Here is a 6000-nt window from a genome sequence, read left to right as displayed (position 1 = left end):
AGCTCCCAGTGCTTTAAAAGAAAAGCCCCGACCCACTGGGTGCTGCCAGGCTGGGGGGGCAATCCCCGCTGCCCCCTACTGTTCCATGCTGAATGAGGGGGGCTCTGCATGAGCCCTCTAACCCTCCCCTCATTCCCCCAGCCCCTCCATGACTACGCCACCTGCCCCAGCTCTGGCCCTTTAAGAAATAAAACCCCCCAAAACCACGGGACTCACTGCTCCTGCAGCAGCTTTGGGGCTTCCAGGGGCTCATGGATGAGCCCCCCCACACATGACATGGAGCAGCAGGGATCACCCCTCACCAGCAGAAGCAGTGAGTCAAGGGGTTTTTATCCTTTTTTTTCTCTTCCTCTTAAAGGGCCAGAGCTGGGGTGGGCAGGGCAGCCATGGGGGGGCTGGGACAGCAGGGGGTGGAGTCAGGGGACCCTTGCAGAGCCCCCCGCACTGTGTGGGGCAGCAGGGACCACCCCCTCACCTAGCAGCACCCAGTAAGCCAGGGCTTTTTTTTCCCAAAGTGCTGGGACAGATGGGGCTGCCATTGCTGGGCTGGGAGAGTGGGTAGGGGATGGGCCTGGCCTGGGTAATTCAGAAATTCGGCAGCAACCAAATCTCTGAATGAGATTTGCCTGAATCAGTTCAGGACAGTGATTTGAATGCTGTCCTCTGAATCAGCTGAATCCAAATCTAAAGTGAATACTAGCCGCTTCACTCAGGCCTAGACCACAGGGCTCCTCCTGGGCCAGATCTGCAGAGCCAGAGGCTGCAATGGCAGTGGGTTCAGTGGAAGCTACAGCAGGTGCGGCAGTGGTGGCAGGGTCCAGGCCCAGCAGAGGCAAGAAGTGGCTGTGGGACCAAGTGGCCATAGCCTTGACTCACTCCTCTATTGTCTAGTGGGGCTGAGAGGCCTGAAATTCTGCAGCAGACCACATCCCTGGCTATGCCCCCAGCTTCCAGTATCCACTGGTAGCCCAGCAGGCCAGATGGAATGGCGCCTCAGGGCAGACCTGGTCCATCGGCCGCATATTTTACATCCCTGCCTTCAATAAATCCTAGAGCCCCAGCACTACTGCAGGTGCTATGGTGACTCTTCATCTGCTTCCTGATGCTGTTGGACAGGGCTGCATCTGTTTTAGGTCCAAATGCACTACTTACCCTAAGGGCTGCTTTCTCATTAAATTTGTGTGCACAAATCAGATTGCTTTTAGTACTTCAGTTCCAACTGAGGTTAGCCAAGGAGTAGTTAAGAGAAAGAGGCAGAGGAATGGCTGGAGTAACTTAGAAGTTGGTAACTTAGAAGTTGCCTGGCTATCTATTTAGGTGAACCCATCTCCACTGTATCTATGTGCCAAATATTTAGAAGCATAAGTGCTAACAACTATATCTTTCCTTCTACTTCCATGGTCTGTTGGAGAAGTAGCTCAATTAGTTCATAGCTTGGTTACTATGGAAAACTTACTGTGGAAAGTCAAGAACAGAGTCCTGCATTTAGCTTCAAATATCCTGGAATAAGCAGAAAGTTCTGGTTTAATTAGAAACATGATGAAATACCAAAGCTGACCCAGTAAATTAGAATGGCTGGCTGCTCTGCCAAAAGGATCAACATTGGCTTAGATGAACAAGCAGAAGTTCAGCAATTTACCTGAAGTATCAGAAGTTGAATACTTTCAGCTGCAAGCTCTTTCTTGCTCTCTCTGGTCATCAGTTATCTCCAGTTCACTGGCATAGAGAAGTCAACTTTCTCCAGGGATCAGATACTAAGTGGTTGCCTCTCCCTACTTCTTTTGTCTCCCTTGTCACCTGATTGCCACCCCAAATTCCTAATTAAATCCTGGAGAAGCACCTGGTCTGTTGCAAGAGAATTGTTTACTTTAAAGGGCCAGTCACCCTGCAACACCGTTATGCAGTTGGAAGTCATAAGTGTGGGAATCTAGAGGACCAGGCTGGATATCAACAAATTTCTAAGCCTCAGTTTCCCTCTTTGTAAGAGGAGGGCAATGAGAAATACTTAAAATTATAACAGTTGGGTCAAATCTTAATTTCTGATCAAGTCAGAATAGCAATTCACACAATCAGAAATAGTGGAATTTGGGATTAATGTTTGTAAAGCACGGTATTAAGTAAGAAGCATTATTAGGGCCAGACAGTGACAGAGATAGAACCAGAACAGAAGGATGCCTGGCTTCCAGTCTGATCTTTACTGTCTTAGATCTTACAGCTTTCGGAAGCAGCCACACCTCTTCCTGCAACAGGTATACTTGTTTTTTTAATTCATAACTGCAAGTTTTCACATATCCTCATGGTTCAGCATATGCTTCCATATGACTAATCTTCATGTTTAACTCTATTACAAGGGCAAGCTCTGCCTTTAGTCATAATGAGTTGTGCCTTATTATTTCACAAGCACTCCTACTGAATGAAACCAATAATATGCTTGGCTCCTGTCTCACCATAGGCAGAGACAGAAATACACGACTTGCACTCTGTTGTATGATCACAGATAAAGAAAGGGTACAGTTTCTTTGCTCACCCCCTTTTTCAGTGCCTCATAACTGTTGAAATCAAATTCCTTTCCAGATGAATGTTTCTGTCTTTGATTTCAGCCAAAAGGGCACGTGTGCATATATTGGTGGGTGAGTGAGAGCTTGGGCTGGATAAACTCAGGAATTTTTCAAGAATGGGACTGGAAGATGAAAGAAAGATTTGCTTCTTGTTATCTTGCTCACCCCAAGTCACCTCAGCTGGGACTTGAACTCAGATCACCCATGTAGTAGGCAGGAATTCTGCCACAGCCACTACTGGTAGCATCCCCTACCCCCAAGAAAAGAAAGAAAGAAAGAAATCTCCAGTATGTTGCAACTGATATATCTGCAGCTGCACAATTCAATAAAAGGACAAAGTAACCAGATAGTTAGCTGCCTGGGCATGTAACTAGTAAGCTGTGCCCCTGGGCAAAACCCTGTGGTGAGAGTGAAGGTACTGAGCCCTACTGGAGGATAAGGGGTGCCAAATGCTGGAGAGCAGGGAGTAGATGGAGGAAGAGAGTCAGTGTTACCTTCAGTGGAGACAATCTGCAATTGCTGCTGGCGTGGAGTGATCTGCCTGGCCTCAGCTGTTGCTGCTACAGCAGTGGTGTGGAGTCTCTGCACCCAGCTGCTGCTGTGGTGCTTGGAGAAAACCCTGAAGGAGAGTTGGGGGGTGGAGGGATTCATGCACAATCCAAGAGCAGGGGGTGGGGGATCACAGGTTCAGAGAGCAGGTCGGGGGGGACTGAGTTCCAAGAGCGTGTGTGCCTGGAGGGGGGGCATCCAGGGGGCCACAGGTTCTGAGACCAGAGGTAGGAGGGCAGTTGCCTTGCCACATGCCAGGGCTCCTATGGTTCTGGCAGAACTGCTGCTACCACTGTGCATACTTTGCCTGCCCTCACTGTTGCTCTTCAAGTAGCGACAGCTGCCACCAGAAACTATTCTGGAGTTCCCAGCATGGCAATGCCAGTGTCTCTGCTAACTCGGCATCTGGGGCAGGTATCCCTCTTGCCTGCCCCTAGCTCCACTACTGGCTGCTGTTACACCACCACCATGGCACCCCTTCTAGGTGGGCTCCCAGGGCTAGTCCCCTACTCAACCAGCCCAAGGACTTTGTTACACATCAATTTCAGGTGGCTCAGGGAGTTCTTAACCCCTGGATTGTCCACACATTAAGATGTGTAAATCAGTTTTAAGCATCCTTTAGGCATCTTAAAGTTATGTCACTCCACGACAGGTTTCTCTTTGATCTGTTACCCAGCTCATGTTCCACAAATGTGTGGCCGTTCTCTAGAGATAAACCACCACTGGTTTCAGTCTTCCAGCATCCCAGGATGCAGTGTCCCCTCCTCCCACACTCCTGTTCTTTGTGGACAAACTTTCCACCCCCTGAACACCACAACCCAGGGGGTGGTATTGGCATCAAGCTAACTCCCCTTCCTGTGCCACTCCCCACCCCCTCCAGCTGTGACTTGGTGCTGCAGTTTGCAGGGGCATAGATTGTCTTGGAGGGAGGGGTAGGGAGAATGGTAGGGGATCATGGTAGGGGGCCAGACTGAGGTCCCCGTGAGCTGGGGTTCCCTCTCAGGGCAGGAGCAGTGTTCCCATAAACTGGGGCTACCCAATCCAGTAAAACATGAGACTTTCTTTAAATGTACTTACTCTTAATTACTTAAATTTATTTCTTGCTTTTTTATTTTATCCTTGTGTGGCTTCAGTGGCTGGCAGATTTCATTTAACCACCCAGCCCTCAGCTGCCATTTCCACCCACTGTCTCTTCATCTCCCATTTCACTATCCAGTACTCAACATTAAACTCTCTCCCTTCCAGCCTCATGCTCCCAACCCAGCTCTCCAACCCACCCTCACCTAGAACAGGGATAGAAGCCTGTCCTGGCTCACAAATCCTGTAGTGGCAACTCTTACTGCTTATTAATCTTTCTGCTCCTTTTCTTCTTTTTACGTGGGTTAACTTTAAAATATTCTTAGTTTGACACCCATGTTTTAAACTCTGCTTTGCCACATCATTTTTATACGAGAATATAGTTTTTGTTGTTTACCTGTGAACACATTTTTAATGAATAATGGCTGAAAGTAGAAACTTGAGGTTTGGCTTAACAGTTCTATACAGAAAGAAAAGCAATTCAGAGGGAACTAGTATAATACTTCAAGGTTTTGTATAAAGCTGACATGTCCAAGAATTAATATATGTTTCTAACGGCTAGGGATTTTTGTTCTCTTTGTCTGCAGTGCCCTCATTCTAGCAAACACTAGGCATATCAAAAACAATTAACTAGCTAGTTAAAGAAATCTACTTTTTTTTGTTTACAGTTCGTGTTTCTTAGCACCTTTCCTTATTTTCCATTTTTTCCTTTTAAAAACTTGAAATTAGGTGCAAAAGACAAGGGTTAATAAAATCCTGCTGTTGAGAAATCAAACGTGTGCAAGGTGCTCTCTCTCTCATGCTGGGCAGATGTCATATTTTTTATTACTCCCTTCTCTGTTAAAAATGTGGACTTCAAAGCTGTTATATCCTGGAGGTGTCTCTAGAAAATGTCACAGCAAGCCTCATTGCCTAGTTTTTCTATCAATTATTTACGGTTTGTCAGTAGAGAGATCTGTTTTTACCTACCACCCCCACAGAGTCATCCTGACCTTTCATATCATCCTCAGTAACAAACTCCACAAGCCAATTTAAGCCTTACGTTATAGTTGTGCAGTCTCATTGTAATCACATTGAACCTTCAGTGCCACCTAGGCAATAGGATAACACAGGTATAATATATTAGAATGTAAAAAAGTCTGTTGATAAGAATCTAGTTAACTCAGTTTTAGCTATGGGGGGAAGGGCTGTGTAAACAGAGATAAAAAGTATGCTTTTCATTACAGTACCAAGTGGTATGATTTTAAATCAAGGCAATTTAAATATTTCCTTTTAAATCACTTAAAGGAGGAGGGGGCACAGGAGAACCACTGACACATAGCTGCATCATACCACCCATCTTTTCCAGTGCTCCCCTTTACCACCAGGCCTGCTGCTCCACTGTGCCTGCACTTCTCTCACTGCAGAGAGGCTGGGACCCTGCAGTAAAGGTGAGTACAGAAAGCTGGGCGCTCTGGGATGGGAGGGATGGAGTGGAGACATGCAGCCTACAGTGATAGCTAGGTTGCTCTGCCCTATTCAGGCAAAAGATTTTCAAGCCATGATCTGTGTAAATCAGGCTTTCCAAAATAAATTCCAAAATCTACATTATTATAACTTTATATTAAAAGGTAACAGTAAATTATGAATGCTATTTTTAAAGCCATCACTGGCTTCTTTTCACATTTATTCTTAGAAATTTTGGAAACCACTGTCAGCAGGAAATGAGATGACAAAAATTCAAGCTCTCCTGCAAAAATTTAATGAACTGGATTATTTCCCTCATGAATAGTTTTCAAAGCGTCTAGTCATGTGTTTCAAGTTAAGCATGTGCATA

At 46.1% G+C, this 6000-nt stretch overlaps 1 protein-coding gene across 3 annotated transcripts in view; it reads right to left on the bottom strand.

Moving 5' to 3' along the window:
• Positions 1–6000, bottom strand: part of AKAP6 (A-kinase anchoring protein 6) — a 439998-nt gene that overhangs the window by 331553 nt on the left and 102445 nt on the right. The gene's annotated exons all lie outside the window — the stretch shown is intronic.

This window comes from Crocodylus porosus, unplaced genomic scaffold (genome assembly GCF_001723895.1).
Source record: "Crocodylus porosus isolate Cpor-Errol unplaced genomic scaffold, CroPor_comp1, whole genome shotgun sequence".
Lineage (NCBI taxonomy): Eukaryota > Metazoa > Chordata > Crocodylia > Crocodylidae > Crocodylus > Crocodylus porosus.
This window is presented reverse-complemented; position numbering and strand designations above follow the sequence as displayed.